Source organism: Macaca mulatta, chromosome 2 (genome assembly GCF_049350105.2).
Source record: "Macaca mulatta isolate MMU2019108-1 chromosome 2, T2T-MMU8v2.0, whole genome shotgun sequence".
Lineage (NCBI taxonomy): Eukaryota > Metazoa > Chordata > Mammalia > Primates > Cercopithecidae > Macaca > Macaca mulatta.
In genome coordinates, this window is record NC_133407.1 from 49,552,669 (window position 1) to 49,566,226 (window position 13,558).

The 13,558-nt window shown below is 33.0% G+C and overlaps 1 protein-coding gene and 1 non-coding gene across 2 annotated transcripts in view; one reads left to right on the top strand and one right to left on the bottom strand.

Annotated features, from left to right (window-relative positions):
* Window positions 1-2,943: 2,943 nt before the first annotated feature.
* On the top strand, window positions 2,944-3,054 carry LOC114676479 (U6 spliceosomal RNA). Its single transcript, XR_003727551.1, has one exon. It is a non-coding gene; the product is annotated as a U6 spliceosomal RNA (small nuclear RNA).
* A 4,975-nt stretch (window positions 3,055-8,029) lies between these two features.
* Window positions 8,030-13,558, bottom strand: part of PLSCR5 (phospholipid scramblase family member 5) — a 29,214-nt gene continuing 23,685 nt past the window's right edge. The window contains exon 8 of the mRNA XM_015131969.3: window positions 8,030-8,200. The gene's annotated coding sequence lies outside the window, so the exon portion shown is untranslated. The remainder of the gene's footprint in view (window positions 8,201-13,558) is intronic.

Consider the following 13,558-nt stretch of genomic DNA (forward strand, 5'->3'; position numbering starts at 1 on the left):
AGCTATTACAAGTATCTGCTTACATTTTCATCTGTTCTACAATAAGACAATTGATCTTTATGGAAATTAAATATATCCAAAGCACAGTGTTCTTGACACCATGGGGAACAGACAGGAAAATGGTTCTGAGTCAAATCCTGCCCAGAACAAGCTCACAGTCTAATAAAGAAAGTGCATCAGGGACAGAAAGTAAATAGCTGTAATACACAGTAGAATATGGTAATTTCATAATAAACTTATCATTGCATTTTTTTTTTTTGCATGAAGTGAACGGAGAAAGTAACACACACTGGAAAAAAATTAGAGAACAATTTTGAGGCAGAAACTATGTTGACATTAAAAGATAAAGTGAATCAGGCATAGTGGCTTATGCCTGTTCAGTATTTCACGAAGCTTGGTGAGAATAGGTTGAGGACAGGAGTTTGAGACTACCCTGAGCAAGATACTGAGATCCCATTTCTCCAAACAAACAAACAAACAAACAATCAAAAACACAACAACAACAAAAAATTAGCCGGGCATCCTGGCATGTGTCTATGGTCTCAGCTATTCAAGGAGGATGAGGTGGGAAGATTTCTTAAGCCCAGAAGTCAGGGCTGCAATAAGCTGTAATCACACAACTGCCCTCCAGCATGGGTGACAGAGTGAGACACTGCCTCAAAAATAAAAACAAAAACTAAATATGAAGAGTATTCGGACCAGTAGAAAAATAGAAAAAAAAATGTACTAAGGGAGATGGAAAAGCATAAATGAATGCAGGGAAATCAGAGCACCTCAAGCACAGTTAAATTTGAATAAAGTTAGTCAGGCTGAGATTTAAAATTAAGATGTCATTCTTTTTGCTTCAGAATTAAATTTGAAAGGTGTTATACTGATATTTCAACTTTTTAACCTTGAGGTTTCACTGCCTCCCTCTCTTGTAGGCTAATACATGTGCAGGTTTGTTTTTGTTTTCTTGTTTTTGTAATTGTACATAAATGTATGAAGGGCAGGAATTAAAATCTGCATCCTGTGTGGTGATTTTTGATAATTCCTCAGCCCTCACAGCTGTTCAATTTGCAGTCTGAATAACTGAAACATTCCATCTTGCAAAGAGATTTACATTTTGGTATTCTCTGGAAGATACAACCAGGCATAAACACAGTGAGTGATGTGCCTATATAAATGTCTGTTGCAGTCATAAATGCACATGGTGGACCCTATTTTATGAGAACAAAGGGATAGAATTACAACTTGAATATCAAGAGTTGAAATATGTTTTACCTCCCACAATGAGAAAGAATCATAAGTCATAGCAAAGAGTTTACTTTAAGAGTCAGTCACTGTAAATCATTTTATAATTATTGAATACATGTTTTTAAAAATCCATTCTACTTTACTTATAATATTTATTTTTGCAAAATCTATGTTATTTATAATACAAAGCAATACAATAATGTTTCCATACATTCAATCTCATGGAAAAGGTGAGTAGTTCATTCATAGTGGTTATTAAAGACTGTGGGTAAGAAGGAGATAACATTAATTTCCTATAGCTGAAAATGTTTTATAATATATATATGACAGAATTTTATATTTGCTTCAGAAAAGTAATACTAATATCTAAGAAAACAACTAGCAGTTTGTCAATTACTTGTGACAGTTCATGAATCACTCATGTGGATTATACATTTACAATTTTCCTTTTCTTTCTTTTATAGTATTATGAAATAAAGCAAAAAATTAAGATTCTGTTTTATTTTCTTTTACTAATACACAAATCTGGCTCCTAATTCTTGTGCCAAAGTGCAGAGTGACTGGTGCATTTATTAAGCATATGTAAGCAAAATAGTCAGCAACTGATTATACATTTGTTTATGTGAAATCTACATGTTTTGATTACTTTTTCTTGTTTTGGTTAGTGATGTCTTTATTGCTGATACTTACCTTTATTTGAGAATGAAAAGACATAATATTTATAATTTGTAGATTATGCTTCTTACCAACACTTATATTAAAATATTTCCTGGAAAGGGAGTGAAAACTCTTAATTCAAATAGAAAATAAAAATTTTCTTTGGATTATACTAAATCATAGCTGTTCCAGGAACATAGTAATATGTTTATATTGCATGTGTAATTTACATTTCCTTTTATTTATTTTTCAGACCCTTTTTTCTTCCTTAATGAATGTATTAATTCTTCAAATTCCTCAAAATACAGTAAAACTTTGTTTTTAAAGTTTTTTTATGTTTTTTGATTTACATTTGTTTCTTCATTGGTCAGCTATGTTTTGGTTATCTTGGTTTTCTATGCTTCATATATGTAGTGGTTCTTAGTTCACTTATATTTAAGAATGGAAGACTGGTGACTCTTGTTATTTTTCTCCGTTGTATATACTGTTGTCCATTTTTCTACTAGATCTCTCCCACTAGTAGGACTAGGATTGGGAACCAACGTAGAGACTGTGCTTATCGCAATTAGGGTGAGCAGATGAGGAAATCACTCTTTGGATGCTAAAATGAGGAGAACTTCTTCCTTTGGCGTGGGAAGCCATTCCAGAAACTTCAAAATCTTGGTTCTCCCTGTGCAATTAATTAAGATTCAATAAGAGTACTAACTTGGATTCCTGAAAGTATAATGCTGGGCTGCTTAGGCTTAGTGTTCATTGAGACAAGGAAGAGGCTAGCAGTGAGGTTGGTGTGGGACACCTGACTAGCGTGTTTCATTAGACAGACTTTCAATTAACTCTGTTTTTAGTTGTTCTTCGTACTCCCACCTTGCATGGTATTGCTGTCTTTGAGCCAGGTAGCTCCCTGGGATAAGGACTTTTCTTCATCATAGACTGTTCGCATGTACACATTTAATCTGACTGATAGGTTCACATATTCCTCGATCCATCAGTGTTCCAATATGACTTGGAATTTCAGCCTAGAATTTATGGGTATCTTTTTAAAAATATCCTGTGCTTGCTTTGGCAGCACATATACCAAAATTGGAACGATACAGAGAAGATTAGCATGGCCCCTGCACAAGGATGACACACAAATTTGTGATGCAAATTTGAGAGGTTGTTTTGTCTATCATCATTTGCATTTGCTATAATTGTATTGGGGACTTAGGAGAGAGGAGAGACAAGTTATTTTCATTGCGCCATTTTGAACTTTAAAAGGCACTTTCAGACACTTAGTTTTAAAAGATCAGTCTACGCCAGGTGTGGTGGCTAGTGCCTGTAATTCCAGCACTTTGGGAAGCTGAGGAGGGCGGGTCACCAGGTCAGGAGATCGAGACCATCCTGGCCAACATGGTGAAACCCCATCTCTACTAAAATACCGAAAAAAACAAAAACAAAACAAAAACCCCAACAACAACAAAAAAACAAAACTGTAGTCCCAGCAACTCGGGAGGCTGAGGCAGAAGAATCACTTGAACCCGGGAGGTAGAGGTGGCAATGAGCCGAGATCACACCACTGCACTCCTGCCTGGAGGCAGAGGAGACTCCATCTCAAAAAAAAAAAAAGAAAAAAAAAAAGATTAATCTAGCAATTATATGGAGAATGGATTGTAGGATAGACTGGATGGTGTCAAGGAGAATAAGCAGGTTTAGGAATAAGATAATGACAGTTGTGGATACACAAGAAGAAATAATTTCTTCCCTTAGAATAACAGATACAATTTTAATGTAAATACAATATGTGAATATCCAGACTACATTCTGCTCTAAATTATTTTCTAATTCTATAATTAGGTTCTACTGCTAACTTTAATTGATAAATTATATTTTCTAAAATCTAATATGGAACCATGACATCTGGGTTTGCATGCAACCCATACAGAGGAATTTATTCAAAGTTAGAAGCTCTAATTCTTTATCTAATTCTTTATTTTTCTTTGTGTTTTTTCTATAACCCCAGAAAAATTATATCTGAGCTTAATCTTTTAACTCATGATTAACAGAATGTGCAGGCTTTTGATTCTGGAATAAGTACCTCACTCTTACTAGAATAACAGGGTTATTGAGCTGTTTTTATATTATTATTCTCTGGACTTCGTTTATATTTCTGGTAATTCCTCTGCAGCAAAATAAAATAGTCCCGGCTTCATTACGACCTGGCAGTGTTACCCTCTCCCAGATCATCGTGATTGTTATTAACTTTTTATGTTAATTCTAAGTTATTTTTCTTGTATTTTAAAAGTCACCTAGTTTATCTGCTTTCTTGCTTTTCATTTTGCCCAGATGCATTAAATCAGGACCCTCAACAAAATAAATTTAAACTGCCTTCTCCAAGGCCTAATAATATTCTAAGATCTAAATCCAAAGGAAATAACTAAATCCTATCTTTTTTGTTAACTTGCTGTAGCATTTAGCCTGGTTAATCACTGCCCACTTTATAGAAATCTCTCCTCTCTTAATTTCTAAAGCATTAGACTTTTGTTTTTCCTGCTATTCTCTAGGCAGTTTTGCTCTGTCCCTTGTGGACTCTTCTATTCTTGAAAGTATGGTGTCCCAGGGCTTTCTTCCACTTTTGACACTTATCTTTTCCTGCTATATAGCTTCAAGGTTTTACGTCATGCACTCATGGTTTAAATTTCTAAGTTCAAAACTTTAAGCTAGAGCATTCTCCTGGCAGGTACTTGCAAATTTTCTGGACTTTGATGTTCCATAAGCACCTCAAGACCAGTACATTAAGAAATGAATTCCACCTTCTCAACTTCTCTTCTTACTGCACTTACGTGCTGTAAAATAAACTAGTAATGAAAGTATTACAGTATGCATTGATGGTAAATTAGATACCAAGTAATTTCAGAGTATATATTTTGTCCTATTTATTATTTTGATGAAAGGACACACACATCCCCATAAATTATACACCTACAATGCACCCATAAATATAACAATTTAAAACACTTTTTAAAAAGGATGAATATATCTTTCCCACCTTGAGTTCTCATGTTGGATTGATCCCATATCAAATCAAATAACCACTGAATTTTGTGAAATAAAATACTAACAGCTGAGATTATAATATGTTGGGTAGTATGATAAATCCCAGGAAAATTTATCCATCTTTATGAGTTAGACATTTTGACAAATAAATCAATGAAAAAATGAAATAGATATGTACCAAAGATGGATTCATTTAGAAACAACTGAAGAGAAAGGTTGACAGTAGTCATATAGAAAAGAAACATTATTTTTAAAAATTTTATTCTTAACTTTTTTTCCTATGAATTCAAATGTCACAAGGTTTTCCTTATGAGGCAAATCTGAATAATTATTTTTAAAAATAGTTGTACTTTAACGATTGTGTGTGTATGAGCCGTGTGTGTGCTTATATGTATTTTTATATCTATATATTAAATGGGTTTATTGTTCAAAAATTTAAAAACACAGAATTATTTAAAGTAATATTTAATTTCCCCCATTATGCCTGACCCTACATTGAAATATTTACTGTCAAAATTTTGGTATGCATTCTAGATTTTTGAATTTTAGAATGCCCTATTTAGTGTACATGTAATTATTTTTGTTTATTAACATTTTAAATGTATTATTTCATTTCATTCAATTTCATTTCAGTGTTCACATGCTCTGAAAAGGGCTTGGTTTTCCTTTACCAACAATATTACAGATACTTTTCATCCCTGCTTCCTTCCCTTCCACTCCCATCTACTTGGCTACCAATCTATTTCATTGTTAAGAGGAGATGATTCCATTCTATGTTTGAACAATAATTTATTAACTAAGTCACCATTGGTGAACATTAGTATGTCTTCATTGATTTTACTGAGAATATTAAAACAATGTTGCAGCAAGCACCCTGACACATCTTTGAAAGCTTTTGTGATTACTTAGCAAATCTACAGGCAAAATTGCTTACTCGACTAAAATATATATTTAGAATGAATGCACTTGAAGCAAATTTTCTCTCCTAATTAGTTGTATCAATTTACCTTACTGCCAAGTATATATACTTTCTTGAATCTTTGATAACAATGGATAATTCAGATTTTTGAATCTTCTATTCTGATTCATTTCTTTAACAGATACTTTGAACATAATTTTATTTTTACTGGCCATTAATACTGTCTTTTAGTGATTTTTATGTTCCTGTGCTTTTCCTATTTTCTTTCAGTATATTTGTCTCATATATTTGCAGAAGCTCTTTCCTCATTATGGATAAGCACTGTGTCTTCTTTTATATTGCAAGCTTTTTTTCAATTGTCTTAGTTTTCATTTGCCGTAGTTGTTTTTTAATTTATTGCATAAAAGGAATGTTAATGTTGAATTCTACTTCTCTATTTTTATATCTAGATTTATATTTGTATGTGGCCTAAAATCATATTTTAATTTTTCTAAATGGTCGTATTAGATAACAATCTTTTCAGCTTCATGTTACAGTGTACCTAAACACTTGTGACTTAAGCAATAACACCTTAATGGTCTCAGCTAAGAATTTTGGAGGTAGGTAGTCCAGGACAGGGAAAACAATTTCATCGTATCATCAAAGACCTGTGTTCCTTCTGTGGTTTTTAGTTTACACCTTTAGAGTATTGGCTTGTTGACTTGTTCACACAAGATCAATGCTCTGTTTTCAGGTATCACATTGTGTTCCCTGGAGGAAGAAGTAATCAGAAAAATAGAACCGGCAACATCTTCCCCTTTTTACAGAGAAGTAAATGCTTTACTAAAAGTCCTAATACAGTTATGGTTATGTTTCATTGACAATACCTGACTACGTGGGGCCCCTAGATACAAGGAAGCTGAGAAAGTAATAGACGTAGGGCTGTAGAGTAGAACTATAATCTAGCTATCATGCTTTTAAACATATATCAAAAACATCTTACATGGCTTTTAGATGATTGTGTACCTGTTCTTCTGCTGTAGCAAGTAAGGAACATAACATTTTCATATTCCTTTTTCTCTTTCTTTCTCTCTCTATCACACACACAGACCACACATTTAGCCTCTGAGATTGATATGGACAAAAGAGAGTCTGGAAATGCACTAGCTAAACAAAAGTGGCTCCATGTTGGCTAAGGTTTTCCTTACCAGAGTTTATTGAATGATTATTCAATGAATAAATAGTCATTTATTTATTGACTTATTCCTTTGAAAACATCCTTTTATCATAAATTAACTTTCCATATAGAGTAAGCATCATTATATTTCTGGACTATGTATGGCTTTTTTTTTTTTTTAATTTCTACTAAGAACCAAACTGTCTTAGTTCCTGTAATTCTTCTTATTTGTACTGAGAGACTGTGAGAGCCAGTAACTGTGTTTCTGGAACTTGGCTGCCAAGAATCAGGAAGACACATTCCTATTTATGATTGCATGTCTATTTCTCCCAGCTGTGTTTTGTAGGCCAGAATAACCTCACTCATTAAGATTGTCTGACTAAGTTAAGTTTACGAACAGCCCTCAGGAAGAACTTATTTTCCACAAAAAAATACGTGTTGTTCTGAATTTGATCACAATCATACGGGTTCCCCAGAGTTAGATCTAGGAGCTTAATACTTCTCTCAAATCTTTACAATATTTCTGTTGATCAAAAAAGTTATCTCACGGTTTTGAAAGGTGAGCCACTAATTTGAAATACCTTAGAGCAGATCTATGTCCGGGCTGGCATTCTTTTAAATGTATATCTTAAATAAATCAATATGGCTTTTACGTGATTTGCATACCTGTGCTTCTGCTGTAGCAATTAAGAAATTTAACCTTTTCCACTTCTCTCTCTCTCTCTCTCACACACACATGCACACACACACATTATATGTAATTAGTTTTTAATTTTACAAGAATTGAATCATAGTTCTGCACACATGCAAAGTAAATGCTTTTCCTTTACCACCTATATTATAATTTCCATCCTGTCTATCTCTCTATGTATTTTATCATCTAAAAATCTCATTTTAAGAAAAGAGAACTCCATTCTATGTATAAACCATAATTTATTAAACAATTTACCATGGTGAGCATTTTATATATTTATGTATAGTCTTTTTATACATACTCTTGTATAGTAGAAAGACTTGTGGGCACAAAGTAAAACAAAGTAATTTAGTTTTTATATTTCTCATTTTCTAAGTCTTCAGTATACAGAGGTTGTACCTGGTCATCTCTGATGGTATGTAAAACTGAAACCCTCTGTTTTCTTGTGAGGTCCAATGCAGGCCAGTCATATGTGTGGAAGTGCTTTGAAATATTCTAAAGAATTCTTAAAAATAAGATGATATCATTGTTATTATTGCTTAAAGATAATAGGGTAGAGATCTATAATGGGACTCCAGAGGGGCATTATAGTACTATAATATAAAGTCTCAGGCTAAAGGAAAGTCTGTGTAAGTAAGCCAGACACTGATTACTAAAGCATTTGAAAGCCAAATTTTGGATCTGGACTTAAAAATAGAAGTTATACTATTTTGTCAGCATTAGAAAAGAAGTTGTTTATGACACTGGTTGTATGTTAGAATTACTAGTCATTTAAAAAAAAGAATTAAGTGACTTAAAAGATACTCTTGGGGATTTTGACTTAATTGATACAGAATGAGGTCTGGGTATGGATATTTTTTAAAAATAGCTATGCTATTTAAACGTTTAACCTGGGTTAAAAGTCAACATAGAATAAGTTGACTTTTCTACATTTATATTGCTTTTCCTTGCTTCTGACCCAGACCCTAACTCTAGATAGAATATTTATTATGGTTTTGTGTTCGTATCACCTTGCTATCTTAAAAGCCTATTTAAAATGGTGGGGCATTCGTATCCATTGTTAGACCTACTCACACTTGCTGGATGACCTTTAGTCACCAAACTGGAACTTGACTCTATGGATGTGTCTTGGCTTGGCCTACAAATTTCCTCTGAAGGTGATCAAGATGCAACATACAAATGATCAAAAATGAGTGGATTTTCTGCATAACTTTAAGTAATTTTAGATTTTGTATACTGATGATTTAACTCTTAAGTGACAAATAGAAAATCAGAGTTGGGACTCTACTTTCAATTATATGCTTGATTTTATGGTGCTTTTATTTAACTATTTGATAAGCCAACGTTACTCAGTTTCCTTAGAAAAATAGGAATATATGCATTCACTAAATTGATGGAAATTGTCCATCAATTCAGTCTGCTCATTAAAAATAATAATTACTAAACTCTCACCATGTGCATAATCCATCAACAAATACAGTGTTTCTCAGTTTATTAAAAACATAACATCAAATTTCACCCTTCTACATACAAAATTGATGTGTTTTATTTCCCAGATTACAGAAAGAACAAAATGAATGCTCAATAGAAATTTGTATTTTCAAGATTCTGCTGGTGTAGCTAAGCAATGTCATCACAATGTGAAGTGTTGCTGCCATCTGCAGTATGAAAGACTTATTAAACGTGTATATTACCTAGGCATATGTAACTGGATTTAAAAAGTAAGAACTGTTTAATTTCTCTATTAGTCTTTCTGTGTATTTTCTACAGCTAGCCTTCAACGTAATTAAAAATATGGTATAGTTTAAAACATTCGATGTACTTAAGTATATAATGCAGTTGCCAAAATGAATACTGACATTTTATTTTCTTTTATTATTTGGTTAAGCTACAATTAATACTGAAGAGGCAATGAAATGGTAGACCAAAACCACATTTATGATTTATTGATATTGGAAAATATTTTCCAAATCTTTTATGTTTAATAAAGTTTTTTAAATTAAATAATCCAATATAATGTAAACTTTTTCTCAAAGGTATTTTTTCAGGCTTACACATTAGCTACTTCATCGATTATGTGGAATAATAACCAAAAAGATATCCACAGAATAACACCACAGATATACGATCAGTGGATGAAAGATTTAAAGTTGTTTATATGTTACCTTTCTAAATAGAGACAGCACATAATATTGATGAGAATATTATTAATTCAGGTCTTAAAGGAATAAAAGCACCTCTCCCCTAGTTTTTTGGATTCTCATTTTATTTTATTTTAGCAGTTATTTCATCGTGCCATTTCCTGCCCACTCATATTCTTCATTCTGGAAGGTCGACAAAAAGCTAACAGTTTTGTAAAATCTGGCAAGTTACTTAACCTTCCTGAGCATTGATTTTTTTCATCTATACCTTTGGGCTTATAATGTGTGGCACTGGAATTAGATGAGAAATGTATGTAAGAAGTCTAGCCCAGTGTCTCATAATGCTTATTAATGCTAGGCTTTATGTATTTGTGAAACAAATAGTCTTACTGCATTTTAATTTTGTTTCAGGCAAAATATCAAATTTTAATATTTGAAATCTCTTATAGTTCTATTGTAATTGTTTTTAAAAATACAATATATTTATAATTAAATCAAAAATGCCTTGAAATGCATTTTCAATAATGCTGATAATAATATTTGGCAGGCAGTCATAAAATAGAGGCTCAGTTAGTTAAAACTAGTTAGTTTTTTCCATTTCTTTGACAAGATTTTTAATGAAAATTTTTTTCTTTTTAAGATACATTATAGATTACTTAAATTATTCAATTCAAATTATTTAAATAAGTGATGCCTAAATTTAACACCTAGACAGTTGGAATGAACCACAATACATGTCACTAAGTACAATTCCCACCTATTTTTAATGGCAAAAATTTCACAGCATAAGAAATAGACAAAATCCATTTACATTTATTTAGAGAAATTTTATTAAAAAGAAAAAAAGAATTTTTTCTTCTAAGATGAGCAAAACACAATGTAAGGAGAAATGATAAAAATCAAAGTGTAGAGAAAGGAAAAAATGCTTAATTTGAAAAGTCAAAATATGATAAACAATAATTTCATTTCACCTTGTTTTAGCAATTAAAGAAACAAAAATATAAAACTTACAAAACAGTAATGAGAGTAAATTATGAAGTAGTAAATGTTTATGTTATTTCTTCAGTTCATTTTCGTTTTGAAAATAAAATATAACAAATCTAAAAATAATAGGTCTGTAAACCTCTAATTAAGGCTCAAATGAATTAGAATTTCAGTGTGCAACCTGTCTAGGCTATAACCTGAATTCTTCAGATCATCTATCCAAACCTCTCTTTTGTAGGGAAGTCTAATTTATTTAACAAGTTTTATCTTCCTTCCTTCAAGATATTATGGCTTCAGAAAAATACTGTTTTGTTCCCCCTTAATAGTTGTCTATTCGCTCAGATTCAGTTTCCGAGTTTCACTACCGTTTCTAAACAATTGCCAAAGCCCCTAGAGGATGCTTTGGCCAAATACAAAGTACATAAATTCAGAAGAAAATATTATTTGAATCATGATCTAGCACCATTACTTGGAGGATACCTGGGGCACAGCTGAGTGGGAAGATGTGGCCTAGCCCAAGAGAGTCTGACCTCATTAAACACATTCTGATCTTATGCATCCTCTTCATTCTTCATTTTGACTACTATATTTCTATCTCTTCTGTGCCTTTGTTTGTGCTGTGCTCTTGGCTTGGAATGTTCTCCCAGCCAAACACTTCCTAGCTTTGACCCCACCTAGCATGGAAGACACATATTCAACTCATGGGTTATTTGTTAGCTACTCTCTAGGGGTACTAACCTTCTACCTTAAATGATATTGGATGCTTCCTTTTTTTGTGCCTTTGTGGTAAATTCTCTTTATTGTAGCACCTGTAACACTGAATTGAACCTGTTCTTATGAGCGTCATGGCCATACCTTCAGTTTCTAATGACAAAAATTGGAATGAACTGATTTTTTATACTAGAATTCTTAAAATCCTTTACATTCCATATCTAACGAAATGCCAAGTTTTGTCATTTCCTCTTCCTAACCTTGCCTTGCAAGGCTGTATGTGATTTAACCCCTGGCTACTTTTCCTACAGCTGTTCATTTCTCTCTCTCTCGTTTACTGTACTCCATACCGGCTTCCTGTGCTTCTCACACTTGCCCAGTTGCTCTCGACTCAGAGCGTTTGAATTTGCCTTTTTTTTTTCTTTTTTTCTTTTTTAATTGAGACGGAGTCTTGCTCTGTCACCCAGGCTGAAGTGCAGTGGCGCGATCTCAGCTTACTGCAATCTCGACCTCCCAGGTTCAAGAAATTGTTCTACTTCAGCCTCCCGAGTAGCTGGGACTACAGGCGCACGCTGCCACGCCCAGTTAATTTTTTGTATTTTAGTGGAGATGGAGTTTCACCATGTTGCCCAGGCTGGTTGAGAACCCCAGAGCTCAGGCAAGCCACTCACCTTGGCCTGCCAAAGTGCTGGGATTACAGGCGTGAGCCACTGCACCTGCCCTGCATTTGCTTTTATATCTGTCTGGTACACTCTTTTCCTAAATATTCTTAAGTCTTGCTTTCTTGTTTCTCGTCTATGCTAAAATGTAACAGCAGTTCTATTTCTATTTTGTTACCCTGAATTACTTTTTTTCATGGGTTTGAGGGTGTAAAATTCTCAACCTCCTAGGAAATAATTGATTGTTCACCCTTTGCATTAACAATCAAACGAGTAACAATCAAAACTAGTATTAAACCTGTTTAATCAATCAATGATTGATTACAAAAGTACACACGCTTCTGAAAGATAATCGGAAACATCTTCTTCACATAATTTCTGAAAATCAGATAATCAGTAATAACTTTAGTCCAGTGAACAGATTCCTAAGGGTCAGCCAGTCAACAATTAGTATAGTGAACATATTTACATAGCTAAGGTCAATACTCCATCATTTAAACTCCACACTTTCCCAAAACCCTATATAATTTACCTTCTTTGCTTATAAATTGTGTCTTGCAAAACCAGTTCTCCCTTGCCTGAATACATAATAAGTTTAGCTTTTTGTTTTAGATATTGAGTGGTAGATTCCTTGTCAATATTTGTGATTATCTGTGGTAACCTTATCATGTTGTTACCTGTTGGTTTACTATCAACTCTATTCTACGTAAGCTCCACAAAGGCAGGTACCTTGTTGCTTTTGTTTACTGCTATAACTTAATGCTGGCATTGATGCCTAGTACAGTGCATGCATTCCAGAAATATTTGTTGAAGAGAGTTTAAAGCAGGGACAATGTACCTTTGAGTATAATATCCCCATTGCCTGATATGGAGCCTAGTACATAGAAGTGGTTTCAAAAACATTAGCTAAATAAGTGAATGAATAAGAAAAAGTTCAGGAGTGACTCTAGAATACAATGTTTTGTATTCTTGAAAATTGCTAAGAGCAGATTTTAAGTGTTCCCAGCATAAAAAAAAGTGAGATAATGCCTATGTTAATTAGCTCAACTTAGCCATTCTACAATGTATAGATATATTTCAGTACATCATGTTGTACATGATAAATATTATATTTTTATTGGTCAATTATAAAATAAATGAAAATGAAAAAAAAGATTGTCTGTGTATTATTTAAAACATTTTTAGGAGCATCCTTGAAGTAAACCAGAAAGTATTCAAATCTTAATGCGTCCATATAGTTCTCATAAACTCACTTCTCTTTTTAGAAATATTCTAGTTGAAAAGATACCCACTTTCCTTTTTGACATCTCTTTTTGAAAGACTTAAAGGCATTGCAATTTCCATGACTAAAACTGAACCCATGCTCTT